Genomic DNA, 24,582 nt, shown 5'->3' on the forward strand with positions numbered 1-24,582 from the left:
AGTTCTGTCCTGACTCATTCTGAAATGCTGTCTCTTTCACATTTCCCATTGTGGTTATGAATAAAGGAAGTCCCTCCACTGGAAAGTGTGTGGTAATTCTTCCCCTTGCAGGAAAACTTTGAAGCATTTGTTTGCACTTACCCGTGGGTCTCTAATGCAAGATGAAGAGGATGCTGTGTGCAGAGACCCATGGTCATGGTAGATGGATACTGTTCACGGATCATCTGCACAGGCGAAGCTCAGCTGCCAAAGCGTCCAGGGCTGTTCAGAGTGGCTGACGCAGCACACCGCAGAGTAATCCTTCTTTTATGCTCAGTGCTGGGCAGTCTGCTGAAAGCATGCTTTGCAGAGACGAGCCTTTCATGAAAGAGTTCATGGTAGGGGTCAGAAGAAGGTCACAGAGGTGTCTAAATGTGGAAAATAAGAGCCATGAGGAATGATTGGGGCAGCTCTTCTCAAAGTGGACCCTGGACTAGATACACCCCTGGGACCTTGTCACAAATGCTGATTCTGGGCTGTAGCTGGTCTTTGCTACTTTGTGGGTTCTTCTTTTTCCCACCTTTTATCTCCCTGGTTTCATCCCCTATCAGTAGGTAGGAGAGTAAGAAGGGGTGGGAGAGATAGAGATAGAGATAGATAGAGAGAGATATAGAGAGATAGAGATAGAGAGAGATAGAGATAGATGAGATAGAGAGAGATAGAGAGAGAGAGAGAGAGAGAGAGAGAGAGAGAGAAAGAGGGGGGGATTCAGACTCTAATTTCTTTCTTTTTGTTTCTTCTTTGAGCACAACTACTAACAAACCACAAGCAACCCCCCTGAATGAACCAACCACCACCAACCCTGCCTCTCAGGGCCCTAGCATTTATACACCCTCTGAAAAGTTCCCAGAATTCCAAACTTCACACAATTGCAGAAACTATCTGCAGCTGACAAAACTATGCCTCTGCTAAAGCAAGAGGCTAATTATAGTCAGCTGCTGTGGATAGTTAGAAGCAGCCCCATATTCTCACACCTGGGATTAAAATACAACATAGTCTTATAATATTTCTGTGTTTTTAAAGAAATCCAAGTTCCAAAGTTCTTTTTTTTTTTTTTAAATATTTTTTTATTTATTATTATCTGTAAGTACACTGTAGCTGTCTTCAGATGCACCAGAAGAGGGCGTCAGATCTCATTACGGATGGTTGTGAGCCACCATGTGGTTGCTGGGATTTGAACTCAGGACCTTCGGTAAAGCAGTCAGTGCTCTTACCCGCTGAGTCATCTCACCAACCCCCCCCCCCCAAAGTTCTTACCACCCTGGATTTCTCACAAGAACTGAGTCAGGACTGTTGAGGGAAGGCCCCCACAACCTTTGAGGCTTTCCATGCAAGGATTAAGTTGGTTATTTTAAGCATTGCTCTCAATTTTGGCAAAGAGAATGAAAGTATTCACTAAATTATTCATATCTTTACTTTCTTAATATTCAAAGACAAAGGAAAATGAGGGGATTTTCTCTATTAGAGGTCAGACGAGACATGTACCTGTTTCAGTATGGAAGGTTTGGTCTCCCAGGTTTACTTTATAAAGAGCTGTCTTGTCCACAGAGCTGCCTCTGGAGGGAAGCATGGCAGGCCTAATGGGCGTTTCTATGGGGTTTCAATGGCCTCATTTGTCCCTGGAACATTCCCATGGACTACTAATGGTTTCTGGAGAACCTCCTTTTCAGTGACAACGGTGGCCACTTGTCTTCCCCTTTCTTTCCAGTTTCCTGTATTTCTAGTAGAGGTAAAATGCCGGGCAGGTGGCTTTGATGCAGGCCTCTCATTAATGTTCACATCCCTGGTGATGTCCACCCCAAGCTGACATTGCACCTGTCACAGCTCCTTCTGAATAGGTGAGTGCAATATGGTGACTTAGACAGTGGACCTACTGTCTTACACTTCCTTTGCTGTAGAGCTGGGCTGGTGTTACTGAAAGACCCCCAGAACTGGGGCGATCCTTACTCAAGTCTCAGGATGACACAACCACCCAATGACTCATGAGAGACCGAACTTGCTGCAATCACATGAGGTTTATTGGGGATACCGGTACCGGGGTCGATCTCGTGACCATGCTGGCCAGAGTTCGACACCGAACACAAGAAGTGTGGGGTATTTAACCCACAAGCTGGGGGCGGGGAGAGGGTTACCAAGGAAACATTTAGAGGGACCCAACCCAAGGTATTCAGATAGGGAGGGAAATATATTCATTTTAAGAATGTAATCTTCAGCCGGGCGGTGGTGGCGCACGCCTTTAATCCCAGTGCTTGGGAGGCAGAGGCAGGTGGATTTCTGAGTTCGAGGCCAGCCTGGTCTACAGAGTGAATTCCAGGACAGCCAAGGCTACACAGAGAAACCCTGTCTCGCAAAAAACCAAAAAAAAAAAAAAGAATGTAATCTTCATCTACCAGTCAACAGGGTGGAGAGTCTCATAAACCAGTAGACCTTCATTCTTAGTTCCGCCCTCATTGTGGATCATTCAGGAGGGGCAGGTATCGAGAACCAGAGCCCTGAGGCTCTGAGTTAGCCAAGTTCCTAGAACTGGCTACTCCACATTTTTGGCTTGATACAGAGGTTTTCCATGTCCCCTTTTAGGTAAAAGCTACACATTATACATACATTTCTATTAAATGCCCTCATTTTAAATTCTAAGATTCTCCAGCCTTTCATTACATTGCTGTATTCTGTGGGGTCTTGGAAAATGAAGAGCTATGGTATGCACTTAAACAGGGGATCTGTCTGAGACCCTGAAAGCAGCAGGCAGCCAATCCAACTACAGGCACATTTGTTTCTGTGAGATAATCAATGACTCTTACAAAATAGAAAGGATTTGATTTATCAGCATGCCCCAGATAGACAACTGGTCTACCAGAGATGGCACTACACTGAGAGCTCAGGTTGGGAATTCAGGAATTCAATCACAGCAGTGACTTGGTCAGTTACAGGGAGGCAGGTCTTTGGATAGGGTGCACATACTCTTCATCTCTGCCACTGTGAATATGTTATACCTATGAATGGGCCAAGGATAAACTAGTATGTATGTTTGCTTACTTATTTGTTATATAATGCCTTCTAAATATGGGCAGCTTCTAGAAGATAATAGCACATGATTTTTTTTCCTCTCTGTTCACTACCTCCCATGTGTTCATATGTCCCAACCCAACATTCTCTATCTCTCATCCTCTAATATTTTCTTCTCCAGGGCTTCGTATCAACTAACTAGACCACACAAAACTACCTGCCAATTTATTTATAGTCTAATCTGGAGCAAATTTGTCTGTCACTCAAAATTAATGACCACAAATTGTCCCAAGTTCTGTCCAAAGAGAGAGCTGTTCTGCGATACTACTTTTCAAAGACACCCTGAATATGGCCATACATTAACATACTCACATGACTCACCTATAGCCCCAAGCCTCAGCCTTCTCTTCTTCCCCAGTGCGTTGATTCAACTCTATCTGGATGGATGCAAGAGAAGGAGAGACACTGGGTCCCCTGAGGTCTGGATTGTTGTTCTGGTGTGCTCTGTGGTCTCACTCTTGCCATCTAGAACCTAGATGAACTACTACCATTTAATAATGGGTTGTTGTAAATCTGTCTTGACTTATGCCTTGGTGGGTATAAAAGGTGCAAGCTTATCATAGGCATCTTTGGTCATGTGGTCAGGGGCAGGAATTATGTTTCTCTCAGGCCTTAGTGGAACATCACAGGCAGTTGGGAGTGGTTTAGTTAGTTGATAAAAACTTTTCAAAAGTCAAGCTATTCTTTGCTTAAGATGGTGAGTCCTTCTGCAGACTCTCAGGGGGTACAGTGTGATTTTCCTATTTGTTTTGCCCCAATCTCTGTGTGCTCTGTGTTCTCACTACTGAAGAACAGCTCCAACAGAGTAGACTCTACCAGATCAAAAAATCCATTACAGCTGTGTCTGGAGATCTTTCTTGCCTCAGTTCTGCATGAAGCTGTCAGAGCATCCCATGAGCAATATATAATAGGCAGAAATGATACCCTATTTTTTCATCATGTGAAAACAAGAAAAGAAAACACTCAGTGTGGTGGTTAACATGATGTGTCAACTTGACTAAACCATGTTTCCCAGTTGTTTGACCAGACACCAGTCTTCAACAGTAGACTTTGAGAGTAATGAATGACCTTCTATAATGTGGGTGGGCTTCGCTCAACTTATTGAAGGCTTTAACACTATCTTATGAATCTTGTCTATCCTGTTCACATTTTACCCTTCTGCCATGCCTGTCTGTGGATTTTAGACATTGCTTATCCCAATTCTGCATGTGTGAATTGCATCTAGTGGGTATCCTACCTCTCTGTAGCCTTTGTCTCTCTTTGTCTCTGTTTCTCTTTATGCATATATATATATACAATGCATGCATTTTGCATAATGTGGATTAGCATGTTACATATTACAGATAATATATACTATATCACATATAATATGCACTATTGATTTGTTTTTCTTTGGGGGGTCTACACGGTTTAAATGATATGTACATTTTATAGTAGAGAATCGGGGAAAACTGGCTATAGGCAATAGATAACTTCCTACAAAAAATACAAAAAACTTAAATCAGTAAAGTAATGAAGTTAAAATATTGAGAAAGGAATAAGAAGAAAAACACTGAAATAACATAACAAATTCTTACCTTCTCAAGTGCAGGTATGATTTTATGAACTGATTCTATGTTCAAATGGGTAAAATTCTTGTCCTACTTATCTTCAGAGCATGCAGTGGGATGAAAAATTCCAGCTCTATTATATCAAAGGAAGTGTTACCTTGATACCTAAATGTGCCCCAACTTGGACATCATCATTATTATGATGACAACAGCTACAAAGACATGTCCAGGTGAGTCTTGCTTATGAAGAGGAACACCACTCACTGGGTCATTTCCTCAGAGTCTCTTTGCAGGGTAATCATTATGAAAGAATGTTTGTTCTAAGAATACAAAATGATTTAACCTTAAAGGACCTATTAATATAATTTATTTTCTTAGCAAGCCAAAAGGAATAACCACATAATTATATTCTACTAGGATACTTTATATCATTTAAAGGCCTTTCTTGATGTTTTTCTTTAAGTACTCCTAGTACATCAGGGACAAAAATTCAATTGAATTATAAACCTAAGTTCAAGGTCTGTTTGAGATTTCAGCACGGCATTGACGTTGCCACTTTGGAACTAACCAGTGTGAGGGAGTGCAGGTCCATGAGAACCTACCTTCTCTTTCTTCCAATACACGTTGCTTAACCAGTGATTTTCTGCACAAGGGACTATGTGATTGACAGCCTAGGAAGCACAATAGATGGGGCATCCTTCCTGCTTTGGTTATCTGTCTTTGGCATGAGGTACACCCAAGCCCCACTATTTGCTTTCAATTCAGTTAGTTACTGCTCCTTGTTACACGTCTGCCTGGCCCAGGAGATTCAGGTGTGTTACAAAGGACATGCACACTTTCTAGGGTAATTGCTTGCCATATGTGCCAATATGTAATGATCTTTTAAAAAATATCCTGGATCCCTCATCTGAGGATGGGTATGAACCCAGAATTCATACTTACATAAAATGTTTAGTAAGGAGGAACTGCTACAACACAGATGCCACTGTAAAGAATGGGGCTTCTAGAAATTTCTTCCAAAGTAAATGAGAAGACTTTTTGGTTAAAATAGTGATATGTAGCCATTAAAATGCTTTCATTTCACTTTCATTTCATTTCATTTTCATTGGGATGAATCTATTTCCCCTGTGGTGTTGGTCTTTCTGTATGTTCTTCCAAGTTATAAATCTTTCACTCTTGAAAAATTTTTCTTGAATAATTTTATTGGTGATTTCTTCTCCATTTTCTCTCTTCTTTCCTTATGGATTCTTGTTATGTGAATATTGGACCTTATAGCCCATGGCCTAATTAATTTTTGTGCTCTTCTCTTACATTCTCTATCTTCTTCTTTCCTTCCTTCCCTCTCTCCTGCTTTCATTCCTTCCTGAATCCTTCTCTCCCTTCATCTTTCCCTCCACTCACTGGAGATACACTCAAGTTTTATCTCCAGTCTTCTATCAGGTAGGGTCACTTTGACCCTCACTAAGCACTCCTCTCCTTCCAAGTTCCTGAGGCACAAGGGGCTCACATGGCTTTGAGGTATCAGGGACCCAGCAGCTGTACCAGCTCTGTGGTCTAGGAGGCCCAGTCCCATGGCCAGATCCCAGTTCTTGTTTAATGAAAGGACACAACTTACTGTTTCCATGCTCTCCCTGAGTTTATAGTAGTCATGTGGCCGCATCTAACTGGTGCATGTCACAGGAGGAGTCGCCAAATGAGCTCTTTATTCTTGGAGGTATATTTCCATTTTAAACATGGCGTCTGTTTTTGCAGCAATGCATAGATATCAGGAGATAGAGTTTCAATCACACTCACCCATGGAAACCTATAGGTCCCTTTGTTCTTTTCCCCTTCCCTTTAAATACTTCTGAAGAAAGCAAGGCCCTGGGTTTAATCTGTTTACTGCCTCCAGGTTGAAGTCCCATGTACTAACCCAACCTGCCTCCAATGCTTTGTTCTACTAAGCATCTCTGGTAGAACTTCAGGAACGCCTTTGCTGGACACAGAGACTGTGGAGAAAACACTAGCAGTATAGATAACCCCAGGAAAGTGAAGTAGAAACTTAAAGGTTCTTTGCAAATTCGTTTGGATGATGTTTTGCTGGCGCAAACATGTGAGGGAATGTTTTGTTAAAGTGGACACAGGTGTGAAAGGCTCAGGCCGACTTGTGAAAGAACGTTTCACTGAAGCAGACACAGGAGAGAGACTGTTCTGCTAAAGCAAGCACATGAAAAGACACATGATGAAGGATTTCTTGCTAACAACACACATGCATCGGTTTGCTTTACATTGGGTAGTTGAGCTGCATTTGTCAGAAGTCCATAAAGAGAAATGCACCAAAAAACTTCCGGTGGTGTGCTGCAGTTTCTTGTCACTTCCACAGACTTGGGATTGTCAGAGTGATGTCAACTGAGACAGGTACACATGCTGAGGCAAGACTCATGGAGGGAATGTGATGTTTGGAGGGTATAAATAGGACTCAAGGAACAGTGATGGGGCTGGGCTAGGCTTGCTTATAGAACTAGCTGTGCAATGCTTGTTGGTCTCCCATCTTTGCTGATCTTCGCTGAGAGAGGCACAGCTGAGAACTTCTCCTGGAGTCCCTCTGGTCCTTCCTGCTGACTTGTCCTGAGGCTGAGGCCTGGTTGTACTTGGTAGTGCCACCACTGCTGCTGATTCGTGTTTGCTATCCCTACTCTACCGAGCTGGACTGCTGGTCTATCTGTGAAGTGTTTGCGAGTGGATCGAGCTGCCACTGTTAACTCCTGTGAATTGCCTATTTCCAGACAACACAGATGGGAGTTGCTCCAAAGAACCTTCCTAAACAGGTCCTCTCCCCACCTTCCCGCCCCCATATTCTTTCTTTTCCACTAGGGCTTGGTGAGCTAAAAGGGAGGTTAAAGCATCTAAGAGCCATCATTAAAAATAAGGTTTGAAAAAAATAAAAGTTACAGGAAAGTGCTTGCTGGGCAAGCCGCAGGATGTGCAGACCCATCACAGAGTTCTAGTCCTGCTGGGCAAGCCGCAGGATGTGCAGACCCATCACAGAGTTCTAGTCCTGCTGGGCAAGCCGCAGGATGTGCAGACCCATCACAGAGTTCTAGTCCTGCGCTGCTGTGACAGACCAGGCTCAGCCGCCAGCTCCCTTCCTTCCGGGAGTAACTAGCCCCCCTAGTCCATGGGCTCTGTGGGTTTTTCAGAGGTTCTCAGCCTTCCTAACACTGCCACCCTTTAATATAGTCCCTCATGTTGTGGTGACCCCAACCATAAAATGATTTTGTTGCTACTTCAAAACCGTGATTTTGCTACTGTTACGAATTGTAATGTAAATATTTTGGTAGGTAGAGGTTTGCCGAAAGGGTCACAACCTACAGGTTGAGAACCACAGGATTGGACTGTCCCCAGGGGGCTGTTCTTGGCCCCTCCCCATTTAGCCATGTGTGACTTGGTCACTGGAGCTCATGTGCTTTGCCTGACAGCCTTTATGTCTCCTCCTGTAGGCCTAGGAAATCAAGAGATGACAGCTCTTTCACCCTTCCTCTACGGGCCAGTCTGTGTTTCCTTGGCAATTCAGTCCACAAGGGAAGGAAAGAAAGAGGAAAGGAAAAAGGAGGAAAAAGGAAAAGAAAGGAAGATGAGTCGTCCAGTCTATTTTTTCTGGCCAGTTCCATGCTGTAAGATATCAGCCAGTGCTCTCACCTGGAGAGTTTCATGGTGAGGTCTGTCTGTGCCCAACCCCCACCTTACCAACCAAGTTTCTCTGACCCCGCCCATTGTTGCTTTTAGTGGGGCAGTGGCAGCTTTGAGGGCATCTAAAAAAAAAAAAATGGCATGGGTAGAAGGCACTGCCCTTATTCTGATTTTTGCCTGCTGAGCTGACTCGTCTGTTCTGCCCAAGAACTCTTCTGAGAGGTGATTGAAGATGGATTGGGGTCAGCCTTTCCTCCTGCCGGGGCGCTGTCTCTTTATAGTCCAGTCTAATCACGGCTTCCTCTTGGGCCACGGGAGCACTTGGCATTTTCACCTCTGCGTGGCTGTACATGCTGGGACTCTAGCTGGCTGAGCTGCAGGCTGCAGGCAGAGGAGGCTCTTAGGCAAAGCTGCTGTCCCTTCTTTTTATTTTCTCTCCACAGTCACCTGAGTGGAAAAGCATCGCCCACCCACAGCTCCCACAGTTGTGATTAGCTGGGGGATGCGGATGGGGAAAGGCTGGAGGGCTTGTTGGGTGGTCCTTCCCATAGAGTCCCTGAGCATGCCTGTAGGATCAGTATTGGTTTCAGGGGAATAGAGAGTAGCTGTTGTAGATTGTGGGGGAATTTAAGCCCTCCCCCTCTCTTCTCCTTCCCCTTCTCTCCCCTCCCTGTCCCCCTCCTCTCTCCTTCTCCCTCCTCTCCCTCAAATCTTGCCAGCTATGTCCCCTCCTCAGTGGTAACAAAGATCTGGAACGGTGCGTTTCCCTAGAGGAAGCTGTCAGAAGCAGAGGATGAGGCCCATACTCACATTTTGTCCGACATTTTGTCCCTAGCTGGACACCCAACAAGAGAAACTGTAAGCTTTTGCCCTTTTGTGAGTGTGGTATGTGTATGTATTCATGTGGGTGTGTGTATGTTTGTTAGGTACGTGTATGAACACATGTGCAGAGGCTAGCAGAAGTCAGAGTCAGGTATCTTTTCTTTTTCGTTCTTTGCAGGCTGGGGTGGAAGTTGGAGGCTTTGAGACAGGGCTTCTCTGTATAGCCCTGGCTGCCTTGGAAGTCACTCTGTAGACCAGGCTGGCCTTGAACTCAGAGATCGGACCAACTGCTGGGATTAAAGGTATACATACGCCACCCTTGCCCAGGAAACTTTTTAAAATTGCTGTCCAGTTTATTTTTTGAGACAGGCAGGGCCTCTCACTACATCTAGAGCTCATCAACTCTAGGTAGCCTAGCTAGCCCTCTGTCTCTGCAGTACCCTGCTGTGCTTGGCTTTTGCATGGGCGTTGAGGAATGCAAACTCAGACCCTCATGCCTGCCAGGCAAAGCTCCTTCCAGGCCTATCTACTCAGCCCTCATTTTTGTCCTTGAGAGTGAAGGACCTTGGGAGAAACACCAAGTCCTTCCTGAATCTGCAGGTCTGGAGTGAGCCAGGGCACTCAAGCTAATTTGGATATAGAGGGGAATGGAACTAGCACACACAGAATTCTGCTGGCAGGAATTCAAATCTCATAAACTCCTCAGACCTCTGACTTGTGTAATGAAAATTCAGCTGCTAAATCCAATTGAGATCCAGGTAAACAAGAGAGGAAAAGGTGAGCAGGAAAAGGTAAATTAAATCATGAAGCAAATGTCAAGTAGAGGTCGAAGTAGAGGTCAGGCCTGCGGTGGAGATGCTCTGAGAGTCCCTGGGAGCACTTCCTGTCGGGCTTCTGATGGGATCAAAGCAAACTGGTAAAGGGAAGCAGCTACACTGAAAGGATTTGTGGGATCAGTGGCAGCACGGAAGCCTGCACTCTGTCTCCTCACCATGGGCCATTGCCATCTACATGGGTCTTCACTGTTTGTGGCTTGTCTTGGATGTGTTTACAATCCCGAGCATTAGCTGAGATTCCTTTCCCATCATACCTGGGCCGACTGCAGCTCCTGGCCTTGCTCGATTCTGCTTAGGGATCATGCTTCAGCACAAATAATCTATCTGTCCTGAACCTCCATCCCCAGAGACTTGGGAATGAGCAGGGTGGGGGCGGGGAGAAGGTGGAGGGAGGTAATTTTATTTGCTGACTTCTTGTATCTGACAGGTGGGCTTTAGAATGAATCCGGCAGAGTCTTTCTTCTTGTGCAAGCTGATTTTTCTCTCAATCTAATAATGTCTCCTGGCCTCAGCGGTATCCCTTCTGCTTACGTGGAAGGCCTGTTGCCACATATAAAAGGGATAAAACCCGCTGTTGCCTGTTCTGTCTTCTCCACAGACACGCAGGTTCAATGACACAGGGTTAAGGTCACTGAGAATTTTCCCTTTCTACCCCCAGGCTCAGGAGCAGAATATCAAGGGACCTCAAAGCAGAACTATTGATTAACCTGTAGATTTAAAGCAAAACCAAGAAGCAGCTTAGCCAAAGTCTAAATGTCCCATCATGACAGGAGAGTGCCAACCTTGGAGTCTTCCTTGACCTCTGCAAGCGTTATCCTAAGGAGCCAAGTTGTGGCCTCTGCCGGTGGACTTGGTGGTCTGATGGGAGTGAAGATAAAGGCTGATGATGCTCCAGGTCAGAGGAGAGGTGTCAAGTGAAAAACAGAAGCCCATACTCTCTAATAATCCTACTATGCACATGACGTATGTGAATGCCAGACAAGCTATATGTTAGAGGTGACTGATGTGTTGGAGCGGCGGGTTGCGTCAGAACATACCACACTAGGCCCAAACAGTTCCACGTGTAAGAGGTTTAAGTGGGCGGGGGGTAGTGGCTCGGAAAGAGAGGAGAGGGAAAGAGCGAGCTGGAGGAATGTTCCCATATATATATGGGTTGTGACGTAGCAGCCACAGGTAAAGGTGGGAGGTGAACCCAATGGATTCTGGGAATATGGTGGCTGTTGCCCTGGCAACAGGTCTGTGGACCCGCCCATGCATCGCCACAGGCTTTGGATGTCCTGATGCTAACAGTGACCTTCAGAGTGTGCATTGTCCTCAACATTCCCAACTGTGAATGGAAACTAAGAAGATATACAGCTTGGCAGAGCATGCGACTCACACAGTGATTCTCTGATATTGGGAACTACGGGTCCTTTTTACCGAATAGTCAGAGCTATGTCTGCCTATCTGGGCAGGCTGCACAGAGAAGGCTGTATGTGTGAAGCAGGGGCTAAGCCAGGACTTGGGAGAGGGTTGAGAGAAAGAACAAGGGAGGGTGTTCCTATGGCAGAAACTGCCTAGCCCAACAAGGAGTCAGGGAGCTAGAGAGCCTGCTTACTCTACAGTGGGCTTGAGGTGATGTGCTAAGCTCTGCTTTTACCCTCTGGGTAAGAGGCTTGACTGGATGAATCCTAAGAACAAACCCGTAGAGACTGAAAAATAGATAGGCTTAGATTCTTCAAAATCTACATTTAATAAGGGTTCTCAAATGTAGCCTACCATCCAAAGGCAGGGGAGGGCAGACGCTAAGTAGGACACGGAGGTGTGGACCTGTTTAGAAGTAGCTCTTTGGGGCAATCTCTGTTTGTCAGGATTCCAGCAGTCCGGTTCAGTAGTGTCTCTTCCCGTTGCCGAGGCTCTGGGTGTGTCTCTTTAGTTCTGTTGTATCTGAAGCCCTTATGATCGGTTTGAGATGGTGCCCTCTTTCTCTGGAGGGAGTGGCCTTCCCTTTGGAATGGAGACAAGCATTGAGTGCTCCTCCCTTCTCTGTGAGGACAGCATTTGATGAGCTCTGCACAGTGGCCCATAACCCATCACCCCTGGCCTCCTCCATTAGGCTCCAACCTGTATCTTCTGACCTCCTCCCTTAGACTCTGCTGACCTGTATGCCCTCTTGGAATAATCACTTGTTCTTCTCCGGTGTCAGGAAGGATGGGCCATGGGTACACATTATACAGTCTGTATAATAGTCACTGAGCTTCCCAGAAAGGTGCTAATGGTCAGCACTGCTGGCTTAGACTACTTCTAAACCTTGAAAACAAGGCCCCTAGAGCTCAGGACATAAATTTTGGAGAACAGTATTTGGAATACACAGTCAGAGGGTCCTCTCATCCTAGGTAGGTCACAGATAGCTGGTAATCAGGTTCCAGAGAGAAGATGAATCCTTATTAGGCCATCCTGGGAGTAGATCAGAGTCTCCAGAGGGGGCAGGCAGTCTGATTAAGAACGGTGTCCCAGTGACCAGAGATACAGGTGTTCTGAGTTGGATTGTGGTTTCTTTGTTCTGTATATGAAGTTTTGTGGCCTCTGATGTGGGCCAATGACCTTCTGGGTGACCCAAGGAAATAGTCCATAAGGTAAATCATACAATGGAGCCTCCCATCAACTACAGAGGCAAAGGTTAAAGGTCAACTAGCCAGTTGTAACTTAAACAAGCAGACCGGACCTTGGCCTGATGGTGTGGACCCCTACATGTCCACTGGGCACAGATCACTCTCCCCTTAACTTGAACAGTCAATTGCTTAAGGCTCATCAGCTCTTTTATCAGTCTTGGTTTTTTCGTGGGATTAAAAATAAATTAAGTAGTGGATTTCAGGTACATGGCCTCTAATGCTCTGACAAATTTGTCTTGAAGGAGAGAAACTACCCAATAGGAATGGAAATTGACAAAATGGCTACATTGAATTCATCAGTTAATCAACAGGGGTATATTGGCAAGGCGATTAACTCTACCAGGAAGCAATTCTGCTTCGCATCTGATCTGCTTTACATCTCAGTGAAGGTGTAAGATGCTTTTCCTGTTGGGCCTCCCAGTTTTGCATGCATGCATTTTGTAGCTTGTGAGAGGAAGCTTGCCCTGGGGACAGCACAGATGTGTAGATGGTCAATCCTCAAAACACCGAGCATCTGCTACCACCCCCCCCACCCGAGTCAAGTTGTTCATGTTTTGCATCATGTCCATTGTCCATTCAGAGATACACAGAGACACAGGGCTGTCACAGTAGTCACCATTAGAGCGAAGTTAGTGGATCATTATTTTTAGCAACAATGAAAGTGTTTCATTTTCATCTGCTATGGTTTTTTTTTTTTTTTTTTTTTTTTTTTTTATCTGTGTTGGCTCCTGGATTCTCACAACAGTGCTGAGCATGGGCTTCAGTATTGTCCTGCTTTACACATGGGAAACTTGAGGTTCAGAAAGATTTTTTACTTCCCCGAATATAACTACTAGGGGCCACACTGGGAATGGGTAAGGCCTGTGTATAAATTGCAGGGAAAAGCAGACCAACTGGACACAGGACCAATGAGATCGTCATAATGGCCTTTCTGCCAAGCATGAAGCAGGTGAGAAAGGACCCTGAGAAAGACCAAGGAGAATTCCCACTGACCCTATGGACACAGCTATCTAATGCTCCCACAGTCCTGACTCCCCACCCCACACTCCTGCCCGGGAGGAAGCCGAGGCATGCGGGCTAGCCATCATGGCCTCTGCTGTCTGATGGTGGTTGGGCTTGGTTTGGAAACAGGGTTCTACTCAGAGGCGGCTCTCGGAACTGTCCAGCTGCTGAACCTGAGTAGATTTGAGAATCCAGAACAACACAGCATCTTTGCTTGAGTCCATCTGACTGTTCTCCCCAAGAGAGCTGAGACAGGACAAAGAGCTGGGAGACTGCAGGCCTGGTGGGGGAATGAAAGGAAGAAGACCAAGGGTGGGCTCGTGGGGGAACTTGACATCATGAGTGCAGAGCTGGCTGGAGAGTGCTACAGGAAGTCACTTTAATCTCCAGAATGAGCTCAGAGGTATCGAGGGTGAACATATAACCTCTGTCCATTCATTTAATATATGGCTGTGCGTCACTGTTACATCTTAGAAAATGACTATTCATAATGGAAGTCTTGGCAAAGGTTTCTTTCTAATCAGCGAAACAGGGGTTGGAGGACTCGGCTGTGGTACCCTCGCCAGAGGCTTTTAATTTACGAGAGATGTTAAATTATGCTGCCGCCAGATAGTCGCATACGGGAAGAAATACAATAAGTCAGAGGGATGGGCTACTTTTTCTTTTTGTATTTGACAGGCACAGGAAGTGGCCATTAGCCTAGCCTCTGAGAGCATGTCTGAGCAATGTACGACACACACAGTTTCCTAAATAGTCCCCCAGGCTGAGAAAGGAAAGGCTTCAGTGTGTCCCAAACACCCCAAAGACAGAGAGTGTGTGAGCATGTGCATGCACTCACTCTACAAACAGATGCTTGAGGTGTAGGGAAAGCTTGCTCGCCTCAGGTTTCCCTGGGATTGGTCCAGGCTGGTTTAATCTTGCAGAGGTATGCTGAAGCTGCTGAAGAAAAATAGTTTCAGGCACAGGAGCAAAGAACTTATAAATATCTCATTTCTTACTTTACTCTTTGCTAGTCAGGGCAGTTCAATACACTAAGGTTTCCTGTTGATTGTTTCTGTATGAGGGCTGAGGCCAACTACAGGTTCGGATGAGACTAACTACTGCCTGCAAGGTGTGACCTGTCCCTTAGCTTTCTGAACTTCAGAGCCAACTTGGGTCAGTATGGAAGCTCCCAGGACTGTCCGCATGGGGAAATTCACCTGAGCTAAGGATCTAGGAAGGGCAATGGTAGATGTGTGCTCTGTGCCTCTGTAGCTCATGCATGATCTCAAGGTAGGGGCAATGTGAACCTTTGAGAGATGGACCACCTTTTGATGAAAAGCTGTCTGAGAAGGTATGAGGTGACTGACATGGTCTCTGAAGGATGATGCCCCGAGCTGAGATGGCAGGAGACTCTCTAGCACCTGTGCATCCTACTCAAGATGGCTAGCCATTGCTTTCTAAGTCCTTTGGCATAGGTGTTTTTACGCTCATTACAAAAGCATCTGCAAAGACTTGTATATTTCTGAATCTTCTTTGCATGTTATTGACACTTGGGGATCTCTCTAACACCCCTGACCTGGCTCTCAGCATAGACTCTTCAGTGAAGTGTATGCGGGATGTGGACCTTGACATCAGGACTTTTTTGTAGCTCTCCAAAGGGTTGGCACTTGGTGTATCTACTTAAATGCATGCTCCTTGTCAAGCTTTTTGATTCTCCATACCTTACCTCTTACATGCAGTTTCTGCATTTGCATAGACTGGCACATCAACACAGTGGGGCAGGCAAAGAGGTTTTGTTGCTATGAAAGCAGCCCCCACATGCTATGTTGGAGGGACAGCAAGGCACAATCCTAACAAGTTCCTAGAAGATGGAAAGGTAGAAATTACAGGAGTGCAGCCACAGCTATGGCTCAGTGGGGAATGGCTTTATTCACACTTTACACAAGATTCTGGTAGTCTGGCTGGTTCCTCACAGTTATGGAACTTAGAGACCAGTGTGGCTGTTTTAAGATAGGAACACTTACTTGGCCTGGAATCAGAGCATGGGGCACCTCTGGGGCTCTCAGACTCTTTTCTGACAGTTTCTTGGTTTTGATTATCCCAGTGGTTGGAAAGTTCTTAACTTTTCTTTCTCAAGTAACAGTAAATCCCATGGTTGATCTGAAATAGCTGGTGATCTCATGCCTTGAGTCTCGGGTCTGAGAGCCAACTAGCCCAGGGCTGTCCGATGTTGTCTGGGCCTCCGATTTATACTTGTTATTTCTTGTCTCCTATTCTGAGCATTTACTTCTGTCTGCATGCAGAATGGACTTGCGCTCCAAGCTAGTAGCTACTCCTTTAACTTCTAAGTCCAGGGAGGAACAGAAGAGTCAAGGACAAAGGCACTGAAAGGGGCAGAAGGGCTTTTTTGTGGATGTTCTTTGGTTTTGTTTGTTGGTTTGTTTTGTAAAATACAATTTATCTCTAATCGGTGAGTGTCAACAGCGGTATAGTGTGATGATAACCAGTTTATGGTAGAGGAGGATCCTGAGGTAAAGGAGCATAAAGAAGCTGTTTCCAGAGATGTTCCTGAGCCCTGCCATAGCATAAACGTTGTTACTCAAGATGGCATGGCTAAGAGATCAGGAAAGAACCATTGGCTGTGGGGTTTTCCCTTATGGTGCAGATGAGGAGGACTGGAGAAGCAGCCTGAAAGGCTGTTCCATGGCGAGTTGATTTCATGTCAATATCGTCCAGAAAGGTCCAAGAGGTCTGTGCACGTGACAAAATCAAGAGGAGCAATCTGTTCCTTCGATATGAAGAGATTTTTGTTTTCCCCATTCTAAAACATCCTTAGCGAAGCTCTATTTTCACTATCAAGAGGAGGGTGCAGCAGTGGTGTTGGCGACCCTTTGGCTCATTTAAAAACCTTGCATTGGACTGTGCAAATTTTTTGAATAAGCATTTATTTAGCTTTTCAAAACAATAGATTCTGGTTTTTATGTTCCTTTTCCTAATTACCCAAATAGTTAGTAGCCATGTGCTGTGCTAGGAAAGTAGTCATAGAATCTCAATGAAGAAAATCTCTACTTAAAATTGGCTGGAAGGTGTGTTGAATGCTTCCCTCAAGGGACATGCTTGTGGAGTTGCTATGAGAGCACAGCACTTTGTTGGGACACAGAGACCTACCCAGATGGTTACATCAACATAAGAATACAATCTTACAGTCTAGACCACCAACGAATTACATTATAGAAGAGTTAGAGTAGGATGTTGTTCACTAACATCTTAGGAACTTGTCTAAGGTTGTAAGGTTTTGCACAGCAGATCTAATACCAATGGACAGAACTGCTAAACACCTTGGCCTATAGCCAGCTGAGGAAGGGTACAGTCAGAGCGGCACTTTCAAAACAACAACAATAACAACAATAACAAAATCAAGCCAAATACCCAACATATTTTTGTGGTTGTTGCTTTATTGGACATTTTTTATCCCTAAAGATTGAACTATTAGATCTATTTATTTTAAAATCTTTAGTTAGTTTATTTTTAATTAATATTTGAGAAATCCACACAATGTATTTTGCTCTTATTTTATCTCCATTTCCAATTCCTGGGAGTGAGATTGAAACAGAACAGGAGAGGCCCTTACCTAGTCATGCATTTGCTACACTACTCCCAGAGGCCCAGACGTGGGCTCAGCCTAGAACACAGATGCACGTTCTAGAGTTTTGTTCATCTGTGAAAAGAATGGAGTTATGACATTTGCAGAAACATGGATAGAACTAGAGATTATTATGGAAGGCAAGTCAAATCCAGAAAGACTAACACGACCTATTTTCTTTCATGTGAAATCTAGATTTAAGTCTGTATGTATTTATATATGTACACATATCAAATGCCATGGGAGTGGACAGGGGCTGTGAGCCTGGAGGAAGAGGCCACAGGGATGTTAGAGAGCACAGGAAAAAGTAATGAACTCTGTATGATGTGAAAACAGGAAGGATTATTTAGACAGAAAGACTAGGAAGAAGGGAAGAGGGGTTAGAGGTCAAGAGGGTAGGGCAAGGCAGTGGAGAGCAAATAAGAACAACGTATAATGACTGCTGCATTAATTATTATTGCTATTCAAATTGCCCCACCAGCTGCAGCATGTGTTCCTCACCAGCTACCCAATGTTCTGGATTCCTGAAAGATAGACACATATGTGTGGCCTTAAATTTAATATGCCTTAAACCTCACAGTGGCTGGGCACTTCCAAATCTCCCTGTGGCTAACATACTCTCCCCTCCAATATTCCTAAATTACTTACTTGCTAAAGCCTATATTTTCCTGGCTGCCATGGACCCAGGCCTGTAGACCTCCTGGGCTGCGATCCCTGACTCTACATGTTGGCAGTCTCTCTGTCTCTCTGTTCTACGCTTCTCAGGCCAGGACCTTCTCCTTCCTCTGCATAAGGAGATTCTTCTCTTCCCTCACATTCCTTACCCAGGAACTTCAAAGTCCCACCTCTGTCTCTCTGCCCAGCCTTTGGCTGCAGGCAACATTATTTACCAATTAGAGCCAATTCCGGGCAGAGACCCTTGGTGTCGAACATGCCGATGTGCGAATTCCTGTGTAATTTGGGAACCCCTAATGGAAGCATTAAGCCAAATCCACAACAAATGACCTGTGTGTGTGTGTGTGTGTGTGTGTGTGTGTGTGTGTGAATGTCATGCACCCGTAGCCCATTATTTTATATGCTGACTTAAAATTCAATAAAATTAATTCATATAGCAAAAACAACAGGAACACACTCATGGATGAGGAAGGAAGATGAGGAAGGATGCTCACCAATGGACCTGCAGCATGGATGACACAGGGCAGTTAAGTGTGTGCACATTCTCCACAGCCCAAGCCAACCAGCTCTGAGTCACTCCTGATCTGTGATTTGTCTTCTTCCAGGCAAATTCCAGGCTTTGTCCTTTCCCAGAAAGTTTGATGTCCTTTCCCTACCCCTCTGAAGTATGCTTCATTTGGTATGTGATACCTACCATCCTGTCCTCAGGCCTGGTTCGGTTCCCCAGGGTCCTGCCATTGACTTCCAGGCTGAGTTCTAAATTCAGGTGTGACTTCGAAGTGCTATTGAGCTTGTCAAATGCTGTTCTTCCTCATGGGAGTCCAGGGTGCTTGCATTCCCTCCAGGGCCAAAGTCAGGGGTTATGAAGCCAGGCTGCTCCTCCTGAGCATCCCCCCGTGATCAGGGAGCACACCGTGATCAGGGAGCACATTGTCAAGGACACCCACTCCCCTCAGTGGAGAGCTGGTCTGCTCACTTGGGTGCTGCTAAGGAGCCTGCTACTCTGCAGTCACTTAGTTTGCAATGAGTTGACTTTACCATTACCTTAGGGAAAGGAAACTGGATCAGTCTGTAGTTCAGAGCCACAGAAGCCCTGTACCAGATGCCAGCAACCACAAAGAAGTGATAGGATGGTCAAGTCTTCTTTGTTGAGAGAGTGGCAATGATGTTGGCTGTAACCTTGCTGATGTCCACGAGCATCCAAGGATTGGACTGGCCCTTCAGCTCACTTCTCAAAGTGTAATAATAAGCTGTATCCCTTATCATCTTCTTCACTAACAGTCATTCCTCCTGCTTCTGATGTGACATGTTTTTGAGCATGCCTCTATACATCAAGAAAAGACCAAAGAATCTCAATATTTAAACACAGTTCTTTTTTCTTTTTCTTTCATTTTTTTTTTTGCCTCCACTCTATCTTTTTCTTTGGGTGCAGTATGCTTCCAAAAGCTTATGAATGGGGTAGTGGGAATACTGGTAGCTGGGAGGCAGAGGTACAGTGGGTGGGGAGTTGTAAGAAGTTAAGGCTTCCTGCAGAATCCCTTCCAAATAGCACTAGAACTGATGGAAGGACTCGATGTCTTTTTTCTTCAAGAGTCTCTTATTCCTGAAGAACAGGAGGCATAAAGGAAAAGTTATTAGAAATGGACATTTGAGCTGGTTATTAAAAACACTGGGACCAACCATGCATAGATGTTCATCCTAACACTTGGTAGGTAGAGGCAGGAGGATTGAGAGTTCCAGAAGACTCTGGATTATATAGGAGTTCAAGGTCAACTCAGGTACCCAGCAAGACCGTGTCTCAGAATTTCCAAACAAAACAAAACCGTGTGAACTATGAGGTGAGCTGAAGGCTCTTAGCCTGACATCTGTTACATTGACTCCACAGTTTGTGAGTCTACTAGGTAACTGGATGGCTCCTTACAATGAATGCACAGATGCTTAGATATTAGGTCAGAGTGAGCTAAGAGGATGACAATATTGGTTATCAGTGATGAGAAATGTCCATACCCAAGTGATCCAGCTGGTGAAACTATGGTTCAGAGGACTTTCAGAGCAATGCTGAAGAATATCAAGGCTCAGTAGAAAATAGGCCAAGGCACAAGCTGAGCCTCCTTTGCCAAAGTGATGAAGAGAATTAGGAAAGTAGCCCAGGACTCTTGGCAAGTGCTGGTCGATGTGGGAAAATCTTCTTGAGTCCCAGGTCACTAGAGATATGTGGGGACATTCCCATAGTTTCCTGGAACTGTCAGATTTTTTTCCACATTGTGGGGAAACTCGTCTCTGGAGTTAATGGCATTAAGATGTGGCCTGGGCTTTTGGCTGGAAGATCTTCAGCGAGAGCAGATGGCCACAGTGGTATTAAAACTAAAGACTGCAGTAAAGCTTTTAATTGAAAACAATTGGACCCTGCTGGATGGTAATTACCTTGGCTGCTTGCAAATAATATCTTGCCCCTGATGCCATGAGAGGGAAGCTGAATGGGAGGGCGAGAGATCCTCCTCGTGTATCTAATAAGTCCTTCTCGAGGGAACCTCCAGGACAAAGGGGTTGAGATGAACCCTGAACGACAGGCTTCGCTGGAGTGCAAACTGTGGAGACAAAGCATCCATTTATAAAACAGCCCAAGGGGTCTTGGAGGAAATTGAAATTCCACCAACCTTCAGGGACAAAAAACAAAAAAACAAAAAAACAAAACAAAACTTTAAGTTCTTCTGTCTTTTCTCACAATAATGAGCCTAATGAGGAAGACATTACATCTGGGGACAGATGTTTGTGCTCCGAGTGACAGCCATGCCTGAGAACCAAAGGGTTAGAAGGCCAGTCTCCATCTTGTCTGGAAGCTTTCACCTCTTGACACTGCCAAGGGCTCAGTTGACATTGAAATGTTGACGAGCACTGCCCAGGGCAGGGATAAAATAATGATGGGATGAACTCTGTCCTGGGAGTGAGGTGCTGAACAGATGTTGGCCACAGGAAGTCTCACAGTGGAACACTGGGATGGAAAGCCTGGGTGGGAAGGGGTGGGGAAGGCCCCAGGAATCAGTGGCTTGGTAATTCTCACAAATTATACCCAAGGGAGTTGGGAAGATGGCTTAGTAGATAAGAAGAGAAACAAGTGTGAGAGAAAGACTCCTGATGGCCTTCACGTGCATGTGCCTGAGTGTTTGCACCTGCTCACACATGTGTGCACAGTGCCACAGCACACAAAGTCACATTGAGGGCTTCTCTAGATTGTAGACTCTTTGGCGGAATTCAGGTGGCGAGGAGCAGTTAGTGTCATACAGACTGTGCCCAGATGAGATGCTCACTCCATCTTGGGGATGTTACTGAGGGTGCTCATTTCTGCTTTGGTTCACACTCCAAGGAAGGGATGATCTTTCTACCACCTTTGGGAGCTCATAACTTCTGAGTTAGGAGCCTATCCGTGCTTTGTCATGTCATGATCCCTTTCTGTGTATCACTGGAAGACCTGGATCCTGAGTGCAATGGAGCCCACAGCTGACCTGGTGTGGGTAAGTGTCATGTGTAGGACATGTCCTCTCCTGTCTAAACCTAGTCCTTGGCAGAACTTGTATCTTCGTGGTGATGGGTGGACCCTAAAGGAAACAGAAATACATGTGCAGAATATGAAAACCCAAGGTTATGGTGTGAGCCTGAGTATCAGCCCCAAGGTCACTATAGCCTATGATATTTGTGGTCTGGAGTCAGAGCCCAAAGAGGCTATGGATGGCCACCTTCCATGAAGAAAAGAAGTGGAGTGCCATCACTGTGTCCCCAAGACATAGTAACTCAGTCCTGGCTCTCTGGTCTGACTATTCCCTGAAAAGTTCCCATGTTAGAAACTTAATCCCAGATGCAGTAGTTGACAGGAGGAACATCAAGAAATGACTAGATCATGAGGGTTCCCCCCTTTCTTATCAGACTAATGTCCTCATCTTTAGACCACATTAGTCCCTAACAGAGTCAGCTTGTCACAAAAGCAAGTTGAGCCAACTGCTGGCTTGCTTGGGCTCTCTTACTCATCCAACTTCGGCTTGAATGGCACAGTGCAAAGTTCTTGATGTTGGACTTCCCATGTCCTGGAACTGTTAGAAATAAATTTCTTTTCCTTACCAATGATGGACTATTGTAATACAATGGACTAAGATGTGTAGGAAAATGTAAAATATGTAATTTAGCTTCAAAAATAATGTCATAACTTATGGAGCAAAGTTAAAACATAACATGTCCAGATAGACATACATGCATCACACAGACATGCACAGACACAAAAACACATACAACACACACACACACACACACACACACACACATACACACACACACACACACACTGTGGACTAAGCCATAAAAGAAAACTGTTCACTAAAGGGTTTAAGTGTGATGTCTCCTGCTCAGGATTTTCTCAGCTGTTTTGTAGTCTGAGTTACCCACTGTCTTGGTGGCCAACACCTTACTTCTTGTTCTGGGTAGTAAGTCATTAAGGACCCAATGTCTTGGATTTCTCTGTTCTGGTAATTTTTCTTTTCTTTCCTTTCTTTTCCTCTCCTTTCCTCTCCTCTCCTCTCTTCTCTCCTTTCCTCTTTCTTTTCTTTTTTTCTTTTTTTGAAACAGGCAGTCATAGAGCCCAGGCTGTCCTCGAACTCACTTAAGCAGCAAGCATGACCCCCAACTTGTGATTCTCTTGTCTCCACCTCCCAAGAATTGAGATTACAGGTGAGTGGTTACACACACAGTTTATGTGGTGCTGAGGTGAGCCCAGGGCTCAGTTGTGTTGGACAAGCCCCTCACCAGCTAATCTTCATTCATATTCTGATTCTACTTTGATGTTCTGAGCAGATAGCTGTTGGGATCTACAGACTTCTCACTGGCAGCTCAGGCAGCATTCTTTCCCTGTCTAGTGCTCTGCTGGTCATGGTCCTTGTGCAGGGCACTATATTCTCTCTCTCTCTCTCTCTGTCTCTCTCTCTCTCTTCCCCTCTCCCCCTCTCCCCTTCTCCCTCTCTCTCTCCCTTTGTCCATCTCCCTTCCACCCCCACCTCTCTATCTTTCTCTCAGAGGCAGATATGAGGGTAAAATCTACTTACCTACCAGAGAGCTGCCTTGCCTGGTTAACAATGTCTCCACTCTGAGACCTGAATAGTGTCCTCCAGGGCTCTGTAGTCTTTCTTTCCATTGACACAGAATTCTTATCAGCAACTCCACTCCCCTTATTGGCTGCAGAACCTTAGGATGTCTGTCTCATCCCCTCCCCCCTTCTGTGGCATCTGCTTGAATGTTTGAACACAGGGACCCTTGTCTTCCAAGAGTTATATTCCTCAGAACATGCTCGCTGGTCCTGAATACAACAGAGCATGGCATCTTTACTATCATTCATTCACTTTTACATCTGGCTATGGCTCTTTTCAGGACTCAGCCTGCAGAACTTGACTTAAGCCACTGAGTACCTCATCAGGATGGAGGTGTGACTTACAATGTGGAAATACTTTCTAATGTTAATGTGGCCAAAATTCCTGGTACAGATAAAAATGATTTCTAAGTTAGTGGGCCGTGCCCCTCTCCCTCCCCTCCACCTCCCTCCTGTCTTTTCTCCCCTCCTCTCTCTTCCTGTCCTGTCCTCTTATTTCTTTCCTTTCTTCTCAGGTCGTTGCCTCCTGTCCCCACCCAATCCTCCTATGATCTTGAGCTCTCTCTTTTCTCTTTTCAATTTCCTGTCCCTTCGTTTTGTTCATAGGAATTGTTATTAGCGCATCCCTGACTTTCCTCACAGTGCTGAAGTTGCAGGGACTGAGAAGAGTGCCTGGGATTAGTCGTAGTCGTGTGAGGTACAGAGAGACATGCTTTCCTCATGTGTGCGTTAAATAGACACCCAGAGACCCAGAGGGGCATTAGGGTCTTGTAGCAGAACCTATTATGTGGGCCTTGGGGAGAGGATTCTGGCTTGGTCTTAGAAGCTTGGCCTCATCCCACGTGGTCCCAGCTTTAACCACATCTCTGAGCCAGTCGTTCATCCTATTTAGTGCTGAGCATTTCCGTGTGGGTGACAGTGGCAGAATGTGGGAATAAAGGTTGTGACATCTTTCCCGATACTGGCTTTCCTTCAGGAGACAAGGGGAATCAAGGTAGCTTGAAACATCCCATCATTTTTCATGAGCAGTTAAGATAACTATTTGCTGTTTGTATTGCACTCTGTAATTGTACAGTATAATTGCTTCTTGGAGGCCCACAGTGTCTGCTCTACAGCACTCTATTTTATAGGTATTTGGAGGTGTATATTTTTATCGATTTGGTGTCTATACAGCAGTAAATGTGCTGGATTGATGGGCATGGGAGTAACATGAAGGTGCTTGGTGCATCGATTTGGAGTCTGTGAAGGGCCTCCCTGCAGTTCTGCATGTATGTGTTACTAGACTGTAAGCAATGTTAACAGTAAAGAGAATATTTGAGGTGAGCGCATGTCCCAAATGATGAATGAAGGGATTGCTGTTTGCTCGCAGGACACAGCCTGTGGGTAGGGAGGCCCAGGGAAGCTCCACCTGATGGATTGCCTTCTTGAAGAACTGTCCTGTTTCCCAAATTGCTTGAGTTCCTTTCTGGTTGCTGTGACATATAGCAACTTGCTCTAGGTAAACACCATGACTTATAGCAAC

This window comes from Mastomys coucha, unplaced genomic scaffold (genome assembly GCF_008632895.1).
Source record: "Mastomys coucha isolate ucsf_1 unplaced genomic scaffold, UCSF_Mcou_1 pScaffold5, whole genome shotgun sequence".
In the NCBI taxonomy this organism is placed as follows: Eukaryota; Metazoa; Chordata; class Mammalia; order Rodentia; family Muridae; genus Mastomys; species Mastomys coucha.